Here is a 16,392-nt window from a genome sequence, read left to right on the forward strand (position 1 = left end):
CCGCCTCACTATATGATTACATCGTACTAACTATTTAACAAAATAATTTTGTTCAGTAGATTGTTTGCATATCTTCCACTTAACCACTAAATCGTAGCCTGTTACTCTTCGATACTTTATTGACTGTAGTTGTTTATCCCCAGTGCTTAGGAGGCAGGTGGGTCTCTGTAGTGGGACCCTATATATAAAAAAAAATAAAAAAGATACAAAAAAACGGTGTGGATTATAGTAATGTTAAAACATGCTTTAACTATTCTGATATAGGAGTAATTAGACATTTAAAGAGAAAACAGTTACCTAGAACAAAATTTGAAGTTCGTATTTCTATATGGACCTCTCCTTCATTTTTTAAGTCACAATCTGCTCATCTTACATGCTTGGGCATGTAAGCAAAATGAGGAAACAGAATTTTTGGCTGACTTTTTCATGAATGCTTATACATTTGAGTTTTTTTTTGTTTTTTGTGGGGTTTTTTTTTTTGAGACAGGATTTCTTTGTGTGTCCTGGACTCACTTTGTAGAACAGACTAGCCTCGAACTCACAAAGATCCACCTGCCTCTGCCTCCCTGAGTGCTGGGTGTACAGGCATGCAGCACCATGCCTGGCTACTTTCAGTTTTATAACTTTACAGGTATGTTATATGCATTAGGCATTACATAGAAACTTAATGAACTCTGTCTTCCTACCCTTACTCTTACCCTGTAATCATCTTCTCTCTTTCTCTTTGCCTGGTGAAACTCATGTTTCTGCTTTACCTCTCAGTGGATAGGATACTATTGATTTAGGGTGATGGGAAGTAACAACAGAGTATGGCACTGGCATTCAGACAATTTTTGCACAAGAGGCTGTAAATTTTCCCTTCCAATTCTGTGGACTGTTTGAGGATAGAATGGTATACTTTTTTTTCATTTAAGTCTCATGGTAACTATAGGCTAAGAAACCCCACTTCCTCAACAAGATAAACCCAGATAAATAAGGTCTGGCTACGTTGTAGCTTATTGCTCAGCACTTTGTTTTTCAGTCTGTTTGACTGGTCATTTCTTTTCCATCAGTTTTCCTTGCCTCCAAAAGAAGTCCTATTGGTGGACTTACAGGACTTGGTACATAGTGAAGAAGCAAGAATTGGGTAGCAGGAATGAAGATATTGAGTTAGTTCAGCTGATTATTTATGGTCAGAGGACATGGATTTTGCTAAAAACTAAATAATAAAGCAAACAACTAAGTCTGAACTGAAATCCATATATCAACTGATACCTACTTTGAGTAGATATTGTTTGCTTTTTTTTTTTTTTTTAACACATTGACATATTTGGAAAAGTAAAGCTTAAAGTTTTAGGGAGTTGTACAAAATTTATGTTGATTAAAAAGAACAAAGTCCAAGCACTATACAGAACACTGGAGTATTTGTTTTTCTTGCTTCTCAGGAATATGTAGGTCAAGGGTTAATGTTTTTTGTGTAGTGGTAGGAAAAGAAGCATCTATGGCCTTAGTAAATTTTAGTTTACCTTCTACTTTCTCTTCTGGAATAGGATCAGACTTTTTCCACATGGAGCTTTTCAGATGGTTAAGTATCCTACTAAGCTATCCTTTTCTAGATTTTCTTATTCTTGCTGGTGGTGGGTTGTAGTGAGGCTAGTGATCCAACCCGGGGCCTTGTATGTACTTGTCAAACACTCTACAGCTGAGCCTTACAACTCTACCCTAGCTGTAGATATCCCTGGTTATTTTCACCCCCCACGCATGCGCATGTGCGCGTGCACCATCCCTGGCTGGTGGTCAGTTACTTTAAATTGAGAAATGTAGTAGACTCTCAGTTTTGAGAAGATCGTCACTGGAACCTGTTGAGACACTAGAGAGGAGTCAGTTGTGCTGTGTGCCATCTCACCCCGTGACCCAGCACTTTTGAGAATATGACAGGAGGATCAGGGGCTCATGGTGATTCTCACCACATAGGAAAGTCAAGACCAGCCTGGGCTACGTGTTATACTGTCTCAAAAATCAGAGAGGCAGTGTGGAATCCTATGTTTCTTTTTCCTAATCTTCCTCCACTTATTTAAGGTAATGAATGAATGAATGAATAAATAAATAAATAAAGTGAGAACTAATCCCTCCATTGGCCCAGTAGAGCAAACTTTGAGGGAGGGCAAGGAACTGCGTCAAGGACGACAGTAGAGGGGACGTTCTTTGACCTCTGTTATCCAGTCATCTGGTTCTTCTGTTGTCCCTGCTGGGGTGGGCAACCAAACCTTATTTGCCCTTTATCTGTAACAAATAAGTTACAGTTCCCTTCCTTATCATTTCCCCTTTCCTAACCTTTTCTCCTTCCTATTTTATATACTTCCAGTGATGTCATTACATGTGCCATTATATTGCTATTAAACCACATGACTATGGGAATTCAGAAGAAAAGGGAGCAGAATGGATTTTTTTCCCCTCTTGAAAAGATAATCTTAATTTTAACTAAATGTTAATGGTGTTTTTCTTTGCTTTAGTTGTCATGTTCTCCCACTCTACCCTGAGATTAGACATTTTTTGTTTGTTTGTTTTTGTTTTTGAGGCAAGGTTATCTGTGTAGCCTTGGCTGACCTAGAACCTTCCCTGTAGACCAGGCTGGCCTTGAACTCTGATATACCTATGTCTGCCTCTCAAGACCTGGGATTAAAGGTGTGTATAAGCTGGTCCTGGCTTATAGACACAGTAACTTAGCCATGTTTGAGGGGGATATTAGTTAAAAGTATTACAGATAAACAGTGAATACTTTAAGAGAGATTGTGTAAGGATAAGACAATAGCTTAATTGGTAGAGTGCTTGGATTCCTGGGTTGCATTCTCTTTGTAAACTGGTTATACTAACCATAACACTTAGGAGGTGAAGGTGAAGGATCAGAAGTACAGGGCCATCTTTAGCCACATTGTAAGGCCAGTTTGGACTACATACATGAGACTCAAAAGAGACTGGGAAAGTTTGATTTTAAAATTTGGGGAAGCAAAGTGAAAATTTAGGTGCTGTACCAGTAGTATCAATAATTTTGTGACTGGTAGATTGCCCTGCTTATTATAAATTACATTATTATAAATTACCTGGGTATTCTGCTAAGGGGGACCCAATAAGTGGCAGTCAGGGACGTGAACCACAAGTGATGAGGATGAAAACTGGGTTCATATTGACTTTGTCAACCTGGAGTCTGATCCTAGGCAGTTTATTCCCAACAAATTTAAACACAGTATAACTTGGGGAAAAGTTTTCTGGTGTAATATGTAACGAAGCATAATTACATCAAAACTTGACTCAGAGTACGTGTCATTTCTTCCAAGAAGATACTGTCTAGAGATAGGCTACTTGTACTAGCTTAAGGGCCTGGCTTAGTTACACAGGTAAGGTAGAGGTCATTTGGGCTGCTAGCCACCTCTAGTCCTGGTTGGGGGAGCTTAGTGGAAGCCTCTGGTTATACAGGTAATGTAAGGGTCATTTATACTATTAGGTATCTCTGTTCCTGTTTGTGGGTACTTAATATGGCCTAGCCCAGCAGATAACATGGATCATTACTTCCATTTCATGGTTTTCTGGATAGAAGAACAGGGTTTTTTTATATCTTTCCCATTGGAGAAACAATCGTACATTTCGTAACTAATTCCTGATTTCTCTGGAGACCTGTGGACATAAGGACCTTGCTGTGTTCCCAACACTGCAAGAGCAGCAAGTGCTCATAACTTGTTGAGTCATATTTTCAGTCCCATAATGTCCCCGCCTTCTCTTTGATATCCTTTGAGCCTTACATGAGAAGTTGATATGCATGTCCCATTTAGGGCTGAACATTAACCAGTTATGAGTCTGTGCGTGGACTGCTATGCACTGCAGACAAGCACCTTTTTGACCAAGGTTTAGAGCAGCAGTGGCCTATGGGTATAAATGTAAGTATTTAGAAGATAGTTTTGCAGCATGCCCTTTTAGTTAGTCAACAATTGTGTGTTCCCCACGTAGGGATTTGTCCTTCGTAGCCATGTGCTCTACTTCTAGCTAGTAGCTAGTGCACTGATAAATTTTAACTTCCCTCCAGCCCCTCCTTGGGAGGAAGTGTCCCAGTTATTTCTTGCTTGATTTCACTGCATCCCGAAAGCGAAGTGTGCTGTGTATTTAATAGTGAGGTCCTACCCACTAGTTATGGTGAGCAAACAAGAGTATTAACAGTAAAATTGGGGGCCTTGAGGGTCTCCCTGGCCAATAATTCATAGGAAAGTATCCCACATTGGGCATTCAGATTTTCATTTTATAACACATCTTCTGAAAGAAGCATTGTCTACCCATGTAGGATACCTCTATTAAGACACCTTTTGAAAATTATAATATTAAAATTGGTTATTATGGGGATGATGATGGTGTGTGTGCTGCTGTACTTGCATGCATGCATATCCAGCTTGTATATTTGCCTGAATGTAAGTATAAACATGTAAAGCCAGACCTGGTGGTGCATGTCATTAATCCCAGCACTTGGGAGGCAGAAGCTGATGGAGCTCTGTGGGTTAGAGGCCCTCCTCCTCTACATAGAGAGTTCCAGGGCATGCATATATACATACATGCATAGAGCAACCCTGCTCCCCTTCCCCAAAAAAGGCATGTGGTGGTACCCACAGAAGCCAGAAAAGAACCTGGGATCCTCTGGAGTTTGATTACAGGAAGTTATGAACTGCCTAGTGTGGGTGCTAGGAACTAAACCTGAGTCCTCTGCAATAGCAGCAACAACTTTGGTAATTTACTCGGATGCATATGCTCATGGGAGTACAGGTGTTGGTGGAAGCTATAGGCTCCAGATACCCCTGGAGCTAGAGTTAGAGGCAGCTTGAGCCTCCTGATGTGGGGCTTAGAAGCACCCTTGCTCCTCTGAAACAGCAGGGTGTGCTAGTAAAGCTACTGCTCAGCCATCTCAGCCCACTAGACTGTATGTTGGTTAGGTGGCTTCTTTCCTTTATGTTTGGCTTTTTAGTTCTTTGTGTAGTTTGGATACTTCTCTTCTGTTGGTTTAATAGCTGGCAAGGATCTCTCATTCTGTAGGCACCTTCTTCATCTCATTGATGGCTTTCTTTTGCTGTACTGAACTTTTTAATTTCAAGAGATCCCCTTTGTTGATTTATTTCCTGAGTGACTGGAGTCCTGCTCAGAAAATCCCTCTCTGTTTATATCTTGATGTATGCTCTCCGTTTTCCTCCAGCAGTTTGAGTCATACCTTACATTGACATCCTTGATCTGTTTGAAGTTAATTTTTGTTTTATAGGTATATAATCCAGTTCCAGTATCCTTTGCTGAAAATGCTTTTTCTTCAGTGTGTACTTTGAGTGTCTTTGTCAAAAGGCTAGTGGTTTTAGTTGCCTAGTGGTATTTGGAACCTCTTTTTCTAGTCCGTTGATCTATGTGCCTGGTTTTGCACTGGTACCGTGTGTTGTCAGTGCTGTGGGTCTAGACTAGAACTTGAAATCGGGTGTGGGAATACCTCTAGTGGTGGACTATTGCCCGGGGTTGCTTTGCCTGTCTGGGTTCTTGGTGCTTCATTTGAGTTTTAATTTTTAGTTTCTGTGAAGCATGTTACTGGAATTTTTGCTGGAATCGTTGAATATGTAGATTGCTTTTGGTAGGTTGGTCTAAAGTTTTCATCGTTGCTCTGATTTCTTTTTCTGTATGTCATTATTACATAAAGGCTGCTGGCTTTTTATTATTCTTTGAGGTTATGATTATCATTTCCCTATTTTTCTCCTTTCAACCCTACCTATGTTCCCTCCCCATTGTGCTTTCTTAAATAAATTTATGGTCTCTTTTTCTTTAGGTGTTAAACTTGTATGCACATGTTCCTGAATATAAATGCAGTATACTCAGCTTCTATAGTGTCACTTGTATGTGTATTTTTAGGGCCATTTGGTGTTAGATGGCCAGATGGGTGCTCTTTCCCTAGAGAAGATTATTTTCCCCTCTCTTAGCAATCTTTTGTTGAATGTAGGTTTGTCCTCTATAGTGGGTTTTTTGTTTGTTTAATTTTTTTTCTTTTGTTTTTCAAGACAGGCTTTCTCTGTTTAACAGCCCTGGCTGGCCTGAAACCAGGCTGGCCTGAAACCAGGCTGGCCTCAAACTCACAGAGATCCACCTGCCCCCACCTCCCTAGCACTGGGATCAAAGGTGTGCACCATCACACTTGGCAAATGTTATATTGTTAAAGATTTTGTTTTTATCTTTGTGTTTTGCCAACATGTATGTAAGTGCAACACATGCGTACAGTGCCTACTGAGGACAGAAGAGAATGTCAGAGCCCCTGGAAATGGAGTTGCAGGCTGTTGTAAACCAAAAGATTGGTGCTGGGAGTCGCAAATACTCTTTAAATCTTGAGCCATCTCTAGACAAATTTTGCAGATGTTAAGTGTAAACATGAAGGAATATTAAATTTTGTCAAAAGCCATTTCTTGTCAATCAAGATGATCGTAGGATTTCTGTCCTTGTGTTTTGTTTTTTTCATTCACTGGCCTAGAACTTGCTATGTAGATCAGATTGCCCTTGAACTCACTGTGATCCACCACTGGTCTGCCTCTCATGTGCTGGGATTAAAGGCATCGGTTACCATGCCTAGCCCATTTATGTAAAATGTACCATTTATTGATTTAAATATATCCAGTCATCCCTGAATCTCTAGAATAAAGGCAACTTGGTCACAGCCAGTGATCTTTTCATTAGGTTTTAAATTTGGCTAGCAAGTATCTTGATGAGGGTGTTCATTAGGGAAAAGTTTGGAAAATTTGGTAATGTTCCTTTTCTGTTTTATGGAGTAGTTTGAGATGTATTGGTATTGTTCTTTGAAGATCTGGGAAATTTCACTAGTGAAGTCTTCTGGACCTGGTTTTCTCTCCCTCCCTCCCTCCCTCCCTTCCGGCTGGAGAGATGGCTCAGAGGTTAAGAGCACTGGCTCCTCTTCCAGAGGTCATGAGTTCAATTCCCAGCAACCACATAGTGACTCACAACCACCTATGATGACATCTGGTGCCCTCTTCTGGCTTACAGGCACACATACAGACAGAACAGTGTATACGTAATAAATAAATTAATTAAAAAAAAAAAAAAACAAGTTGCTGAGTGGGAATTGTAAAACCTTAACTTGGGAAGATGAAAATGTCCTATGAGGTATACTTTTCCAGCAGCTGAGTGTTCTGTCAGAAACCAGAGCATGCTAACTTCTTTCCTTACATCCATACTCTGACTTTTATGTTTTGGCTTGTCTTGTTTTTTGAGGCAAAGACCTCATGTAGTGCAGGTTCTCTTTGAAGTTGCCACACCTGAGGCTGACCTCCAGCTGATCTGCTGCTTTTGCCTGTTGTCGCACCCATATGCTAGTTTTCCTGGTTTTTGTGTGTGGTATTTTATTTTGTTCTTTTTAGTTAGTATTTTATTCAAATCTCAACTTTTTAATTTCCCGAGTAGATTCTTAGAATAGAAATAATGTTTGTAATGTTAAGCATTTGGAGTTTGAATTTTCAAATCATAGCAGTGGAGATGTGTCTTACATTTAAAACTATTTTTATTTATTTATTTATTTATACAGCATTCTGCCTGCATGTGTGCCTGCAGGCCAGAAGAGGGCACCAGATCTCACTATAGATGGTTATGAGCCACCATGTGGTTGCTGGGAATTGAATTCAGGACCTTTGGAAGAACAGCCAGTACTATTAACCTCTGAGCCATCTCTCCAGACCTAAAACTATTTTTTTTTAAATTTCTTATATTTATTTCACAGAAACACGTTGAGATTGTTTGAAATGCTTAATGTGGACTTTAGAGATTATTTTGGTGTAGAATTCACTATAACTGCACAGTCAGTTACAGAATTCTCACTATCATGCCATTGTTTGGAAATGATTTTAGAAAATGAGCAGTTGAAACTAAACAGTATTCTGAGAGGCCTAAGAGGATTGGCCTCATTAGGGTTCTAGAAAACAGTGTGTGTGTTTAGAGAAAATTTTTTCACTCATTTTATTGACACTCCTGTTTCTCTGTTGGTTTCAGGCTCTTTTAGTGGTTGAACCTGCTACTCTTGCCCTGTACAAGTGTGTCCTGATCATGCTGCCTTTTTAGAATTAACTCATTAATCAAATTTTGCTTGCTTGCTTATTTATTTGTTTATTGGTTTTTTGAGACAGGGTTTCTTTGTGTAACAGCCCTGGGTGTCCTGGACTCTGTTTGTAGAACAGGCTGCCCTCAAACTCACAGAGATCCACCTGCCTCTGCCTTCCTGAGGGCTGGGAATAAAGGCGATCATCACCACTCCCGGCTTCTTTTTTATCTTTTAAAATTTTTTTTAAATTATTTTATGTTTATGGGTATTTTGCCTACATCTATGTTTATGTGTATATCTAGTACCCCTGCAGACCAAAGAGGGTAGTACATACCCTAGACCTAGAGTTAAGAAATGGTTGTAAGTGCTTTGTGCATGCTGGCAGTTGAACCTAGGTCATCTGGAGGAGCATCCATAGCTTTTAACCTCTGTGTCATGTGTCCAGCCTCCCAGCTTTTCTCTTGACCTTACAAAGTCCTTGAAGCTGAGATTTTTATTTGTAGTATTTGTGGGGAAAATAAAGCCAGATGGCAGCTTTATTTGGATATAATAAGATGTTTTTGAAATTTTTAATCAGTACTTTGTCATATATAATTGTAGTTATTTCTAAGCATGTTTGTTCATAAGTAAAGAACACTAGGGTCCTTTCAAGAAACAGTTCCTGGCAAGGTGTGTCTTCAATCCCAGGGTGAGTCTCTGTGCATTTAAGGCCAGCCTGGTCTGCAGAGCAAGTTCCAGCCAGCCAGGGCTACACAGTTATACCCTGTCTCAAAAAACAAAGAAACGTAGCTTCTTAGTCCATCAAGATGGCTCAATAGGTGAAAAGTGCAAACATGGCAGCTTGAATTCAGTCCCAAGAACCCATAGTCAAAGAAGAGAACTGATTCCCCAAAATGGTTCTCTGAGCTTTACATGCATGCTATGAGCTGTTGAAGACAGGCACATCACACAGATGTGTGCATATATACAATACTCATAAATAATGACAGAGTGCAGCTCTACACACTTGCCCTTCTGAGAGTCCAATGTAGTAGGTTGGTATAACAGCAAGAATATGTTTTTAAGTGGTGCAAGTGAGAAGACATTCATTCTACACTTCTGAATGCTCCAGCAAATGTTTTTATTTATTTATTTTTGCATTGCTATTCTCTGAATATTTTTTCTAAAATAGTAAATCTTTTTCTTAAAAGTTTTACTTTCCTTTATTGACTTGACATTTCTGCCAAGCTTTGCATCACTTTTCCTTAAAGGTAATAGCTTCCTAGCTTCTAAGGAAAGGAGGTGGGGACTTTTAATAGAAATTGGCTTCCTGGGGGCTCAAGTGTGAAGCCTTCATTTCCTCCGCCTGCTTTTCTTTGTCCCACAGTCAGCTAGAACAAGGCTGAGAGGATCGCCTCTGGTGGGGTGTGTGTTGGGGGTGCGTGGTGGTTTTGTTTCCAGAAAAAAGTGATGGGAATTTGTGAAAAGAGTATTTGGTGATGAGTGGAGATGACTTTGGTTTCAAATCCTACAAAGATAGAAAACAGGAAAACAGGTCCTTGGTGGTCTCTGACTCTGTTGGTCCCAGAAAGTCAATTCTGATGTTACAGAAACTGCTGAATGCAGGAAAGATGACTTTATTGTGTATGTGTGTGTGTTTGTTAAAGTGTCATGCTTTCTGCTAGTCTGGTCACCTTTAATCTGCCTAGACTGTGAACATTAGTTTTGGGGATCACTTTGTGTTCTCTACTGGCTGACATAAAGGCTTAGGAAAAATAAGATCAGATGGATTTCATGAAATTGTGTATTAAAGCATTAGTGTGTTTCTGAGAGAAAAGCATCAGTTGTTATCATTCATCGTGTGAGTGTGAAATTGGAAGCTCACTCACTCAGGGTGTTGCATATCCTTTACCTCTGGGAAACCAAGGCTGCATCATGCATTTTCCCATAAGTACTTTTCATCCTATTGTCAGTCACATGGTCTCAGATTGAGGAAAAAAGCCTTTTTTCCTTACAACCTTAAATTTGTTTAGAAAATTAGTTCAGTCTCAGAACTGCTAACATCTTCCTGCGTATTATAATTCATTTGCAGAAAGCACCAGCAACTTACTGGTTTTTTGTTTTGTTTGCAAAGCTTGGGGCTGGGGTAGCTCGGGGATGGAGCACTAGCATATTCAGGGTACGTCTGCTACTGGGGCCTGTCAAAAGGTAAGAAGGCAGCTGTCTTAGCTCCTGTCAACCTCTTCCATCACTCTAAAGGAAGGAGTCCTGTTAGCAAGTTAGTTGTAGTACCTTAAGTTTTTTCTACTTTTACTTAATCTTGACTTTAATCTTCAGATTGGAACTTGTCCTCACATGTGGTATGAGATGGCACACGTGGTATGAGATGGCTGATGGATAAAATAACTTTGTTGCACTAACTAGGAAAAGGACGCCCAGCTTTGGTCTCTTAAGATAATAAGGATTTTTCTTGAGTCCAGTGACTACTTTTGTGTTCTTAGGAATTTCTAAATTTAAAATTCTTAAATGTGCCTAAATTACACTTGAGGGAACTATTTGTTTTCATGGTTTCTTTTTATGAACTGGAGTGTTAGCGGTAAGACCACTGTTAAGAAAACGGGGGATGTTTTGAATGTTTAAACATACTGCTCACAGGGCACTAATTACATCAAAGTGGAATGACTCCCTTTGGCAAAGTAAATAGCCTCAGTATAGTTTATGAGCAGTGTTGTGTCTCCAAAATAAAGCTGATAAATTAAAAAAAAATATTCTTTTAAAGTTCAACCTTGAAGATAAAACTTGAATTTGCAAATAAAAGTTCAAACTCCTTTTTGGGTAGAGTTGGGTTTTGTTGTTGTTTTTTTGTTTTGAGACAGGGTTTCTCTGTGTAGTCCTGGCTGTCCTGGTGTTACATTGTGTAGGCAATTCAGCTGGCCTGCTCTTAGGGACTGTTAGGGTCTTAACAATGTCCTATGTCAGGACCTGTGTCCTGTGACATTGTCTGAGCCGAGTACTGCAGGTATAACTGGTGGTCTGCTGCTCCCACTCTCTCATGCTCTGCTTTCTGCTCTCTCCCCTCTTCTCTGTCGGGCACTCCCTTGCCCCCACCATCTCTCTCTCTTTCTCTCTTCTTTCTCTGTCTCTCTCTCTCACACTCTGTCTCCGTTCACTAAACTCTTTCATATAACATTTGTTGTATGCATGTGGCATCGTTTTTGATAAATACTAACACCTGGGCTTGCTTTGTCGATCAGGCTGGCCTCAAACTCGCAGAAATCCGACTGTCTCTGCGTCCCTGAGAGCTGGGATTACAGGCATGTGCCACCACACCCAGCTTTGGGTAAAAATATTAATGTTGGTATTCTGCCAGATAAAAAAGAGAGAATCACTTTTTTTAAAAATCTGCAGTTTCAGCAGCCATTGGCTAGAGGCCGTCTTTACTGTGTGCCTGCTCCCTGGCTGGAGTGCAAACCATTGTCACAAGCTCTTGAGTGTGTAGTTATGATCTAGTGCCTCTGTTTTGCTTCCTATGACAGCTGAGATATTTTTAAATATTTCTGTTGTATTTAGAGTAGAGAAAAATCTTTTTTTTTTTTTTTATGGATGTTTTGTGTTTTTTTTTTTTTTTTTTTTTGAGACAAGGTCTCACTTTGTAACTTTAGCTGTTCTGGAACTCACAGTATAGACCAGGCTGATCTTGAACTCAGATCCTCCTGCTCTGCCTCCCTAGTGCTAGAATTAAAAGTGTGCCCTACTATACCAGATTTGGGTGAAGTAAATTCTGTAATTATAACTAACCGTATCGTTTTGCTTCCAAGCATTTGCCTCATACTGGGTTTGATCTCTCTCGATTTTGTGTTTCTCTCTTCTGTTTCAGTACTTGTGGCTTCTTTTCTTCTTTCCTTCTTCCCTCCTTTTTACAGTACCATGGATTAAACCCAAGGCACTGAAGAGGCTAGGCCAGTATAGTTTTTATTAATTACAGTTTATTCACTTTGTATCCCCCCATAAGGCCCTCCCTCCTCCCTTCCCGGTCCCATCCTCCCTCCCCCTTTTTCATGCATGCCCCACCCCAAGTCCACTGATAGGGAAGGTCCTCCTCTCCTTCCTTCTGATCTTAGTCTATCAGATCACATCAGTGTGTAGTTATGATCTAGTGCCTCTGTTTTGCTTCCTGTGACAGCTGAGATATTTTTAAATATTTCTGTTGTATTTAGAGTATCACTGAACTATATCCACAGCGTTTTCTGGACCCTGCAGGCACTCATGGACTTTAGAAAAACCTCAAAGTCCTCTCTGGTCAGAGTGTAGATACACAAAAGACAAAGAACTGAACAAATTACAAATGAACTTTCTTACACTTGCTTCTTGCCAAGTAAAAGACCAATTTGGGGAGAGAGGTACTAATTAGAAGTAGAAATTGCCTTTAGTTTTTATGTTTCTTTAATCCTGTTCAAAATCAGGCTAAGGCTACATTTCTGTCTCCATTCTAACTACAAGGTGTTTTCTTGTATATTAAATTATATGAGGACATCCAGCTGTTATGTTCTATTCCATGTAAAGTACCATTTATATTTTGGAAAACTAATGATTAGAATGGATTAATATAGATTGCATAAAGCCACAAATATATTTTCCCACATTATACCTATATTAAAATGGTTTTTTCTTTAGCTTTTTAGTATCTTGATACATTACAAAATTAAGGCTGATGTAACTAACAGATAAGGTGACAACAAATTTATATATTAAAGCTTATACTGTAACAAAAAATTTTAAAGATTGTTTTGAGAAAAATTTTACGATAGGTTGGCCTTAAAAAATATAATTTTCAGCTAGGTGTTGGTGGAGCACACCTTTAATCCCAGTGCTTAGGAGGCAGAGGCGGGTGGATCTCTGAGTTTGAGGCCAGGGTGGTCTACAGAGTGAGTTCCAGGACAGCCAGGGCTACACAGAGAAACCGTATCTTGAAAAACAAACAAAGGAGTCATAATTCTCTTGCATTAATTTTTAAGTAACGGGGATTATAAGGTATTCAACACTGTATTTGGTGTAGCCCTTCTTTCTGATAATATTTTCAAAGTCACTTATCAAAGCTAATACATACTCTTGGCTCTGGACTTTGTAGCAATAGAAAGAGAGATGTATAGTTGCATTGGCATTCACACTGACGTATAGAATTTACTGACAGGTTGCTTATGAAAAGTGCATTTCAGATCTGGGGTCAGAAAGTCTGCTGCCCTGCCTCCCACAAGGGCCTGACCTGTAATCATCACACAGTAACTCTGTGGTGAACTTAGCACCCTTGTGAGGTTAAATATCTTTATTTTACTCATATCTGTATCCCCAGGGCCTCAAATGGTGCTTGACCTAAAGGGATTCAACTGATAATTTGAATGACAAGTGAATAAATGGATTATTTATTTATTTATTTGTTTGTTTATTTATTTATTTATTTTGAGGCAGGGTTTCTCTGTGTAGCCTTGGCTGTCCTGGACTCCCTTTGTAGACCAGGCTGGCCTCAAACTCAAAGAGATCTGCCTGCATCTTCCTCCCCTAGTGCTGGGATGCGCATAAAGCCCAGCGTGGAATTGAAGGTGTTTTTTGTTTTAAGCTCACAGTGGTAGTTATTGACCACTGGGGTCAAAGGTGTGTGCCACCACACCCGGCTCTCCTTAGTTGGTTTGTCCTCCCTCCCTCTCTCCCTCCCTCCCTTTCAAGGTTCATTTATTTATTATTTACACAGCACACCAGAAGAGGATACCAAATCTCACTATAGATGGTTGTAAGCCACCATGTTGCTAGAAATTGAACTCAGGACCTTTGGAAAAACAGCCGTGTTCTTAACCTCTGAGCCATCTCTCTAGTCCACCCTTCTTAGTTTTTAATCTAGTGGCAATAAGCAAAGTCAAAACTACTTTCCTCCTTGACTTGGGTAGTGAAAATGTACTGGAACTGTTTTTGCTGGAAACCTTTTAATGATATATTATACTTCAGCAGATGGACTAGCCAGTAAAGTTCAGTATGAGAGTCCTTTCCCTAGGTCCTTAAAAAGTAGAAACTAGTTGGTATGGCAGGAGATGATAGGATCCTAGTATTGACACAGTAATGCAGTTAACATGGATGCAGTTCAACGTAATTGTTGTATACTTCTTGCTGATCCTTCCGCTACTACTCTGGTTTCAAAGACTTGTTTATGTACAGCAGATTAGGAAAAGTGATTTCTTAAGTGTTCTGGATTCCAATCCTGGCTAATTTTGCCCCTTATAATTTGTGAAACTTTGTTGTACAAGGTATTTTATCTCTTTAAACCCAAGTTTTCTGTTTATGAAATTAATTTATTCATAATGCCTACTTCATAGGTTTATTTTAAGAATTGGGATATTGTGTATGATACCAAGCATTTTTATTTTATGTGCAGGGGTGTTTTGCCTGTATTTCTCTGGGAAGGTGTCCAATCATCTGGAACTGGAGTTACAGACAGTTGTGAGCTTCCATGTGGGTGCTGGGAATTGAACTGTTGTCCTCTGGAAGAGCAGACAGTGTTTTTTTTAACCTCTGAGCCATCTCTCTAAGCCCTGCCACCAGGCTTTTCTTAACTCCATACTTATTGTAAAAAGCTACAGCAAAGGGAAGAAAATAAACTGAAGGAGCCTAAGATCTGGCTGGTGCTCACTCTGGCGGTGTATGAAGAGCTGGGCTGAGTTGATCCAGAATGCTGGATAGCTGCCCTCATTTTACATAGAGAAGTAGCTGTTGTGACCACAGGGAGAAAGGCAGTTTCTTGATTAGGGCTCAAAGAGCAGGGCATTGGAACATCCCTGTGCATTTGTAGGTCTGTTGATTAGTTTTTATTTGGCCTCTGTGGTTTTGGAATACTCTGAGACATAGTATGCCTATAGAATATGAATTCTTGGGATTTAAACAAACAAACAAAATAAAAACATTAAAAATTTAAACAAAAATCTAACCTAGGAGAACCTCATAAAAAGCCTACTATGATCCCAGCAGGAGGATCTCTGAGTTGGAGGTAGCTGGGTCTACAGAGGGAGTTCCAAGACAGATAGTCTACACAGAGAGACCCTATCTCAAAACAAACCAAAAAACTAGACCTGCTTTTTCTCCAATTTATGGAAAGCCTGTGTATATTTGCATGAGGACCTAAATACAACTTATTTATCCTATTTTTTTTTAATTAATATTTTTTATTTTTAAATAATTTTATACATTCACTTGTATCCCAGCTGTAGCCCTCTCCCTCTTTCCCTCCTAATCCTCCTCTCCCTCCCTATTTATCCTATTGTTATCTTCTCTTTTGTTATCTTTTCTAATTATATCCAATCACCAGTATTTGAAATCTCAGCATGTACACAGTCCAGCTGCTGAGATTACAGGTGTGTGCTGCCTTACTCAGCTGCAGCCTGGATCTTTAGAACAGCTTTAAGAGAATGTCCAGCATGTTCTCCCAAGTTACTGGGCAGACATGAATCTCACAGCTGCTTGGAAAATACCCAGCGCCTCTCTGGTAGATGACTATAGTTGTCATCTGTCTTCTAAGTGCAAGAGAACTATCTCAGCAGTGTACTGACTGTTCTTCCAGAGGAGCAGGTTCAGACTTTCTCTCTCTTTCTCGCTTTCTTTCTTTCTCTCCCCCTCCCTCCCTCTCTCTCTCTCCCTCCCTCTCTCCCCCCCGTTCTTTTGTTATTCCTTAAAAAAAAAAAAAAAGAAAAAGAAAAAGATTTATTTATTTTGAGTGTGCTATTTGCATGCACACCTGCATGCCAGAAGAGGGCATGGTGGTTGTGAGCCACTATCCGGTTGAACTCAGGTCCTCTGAAAGAGGAGATAGTGCTCTTAACCTCTGAGGTTAATAGTAGCTCCTATTTTCTATAGGAGCTACTCAGTGGAATGTTTTTCTCTATTTTAATTGCCAGTATTTCTTGAGTAAAGAAATTTGTTCTACATGTGTTTCTTTTAAAATTTTTTTATGGAATTTCATTTTATTTAAATGTACGTGGGTTCACATATATATATGGAGGCCAAAGGTCAACCTCAGAGGTTTTTTCTTTTTAAACATTTATTTATTATGTATATAATGTTGTCTGCATATACACCTGCATGCCAGAAGAACACACCAGATCTCATTATAGAGGGTTGATGAGCCTCCATATGGTTGCTGGGAACTGAACTCAGGACCTCTGGAAGAGTAGCCATTGCTCTTGACCTCTTAGCCATCTCTCCAGCCCTCAACCTCAGATGTTATTCAGGTGTGTGTGTCTGTGTGTCTGTCAGTCAGTCTCTCACAGGACACCTTAGTGGAATCAGTATTC

General features: G+C 39.7%; 1 protein-coding gene across 3 annotated transcripts in view; it reads left to right on the top strand.

The window, feature by feature from the left end:
• Positions 1-16,392, top strand: part of Sarnp (SAP domain containing ribonucleoprotein) — a 55,803-nt gene that overhangs the window by 33,457 nt on the left and 5,954 nt on the right. The gene's annotated exons all lie outside the window — the stretch shown is intronic.

Source organism: Meriones unguiculatus, chromosome 18 (assembly GCF_030254825.1).
Source record: "Meriones unguiculatus strain TT.TT164.6M chromosome 18, Bangor_MerUng_6.1, whole genome shotgun sequence".
In the NCBI taxonomy this organism is placed as follows: domain Eukaryota; kingdom Metazoa; phylum Chordata; class Mammalia; order Rodentia; family Muridae; genus Meriones; species Meriones unguiculatus.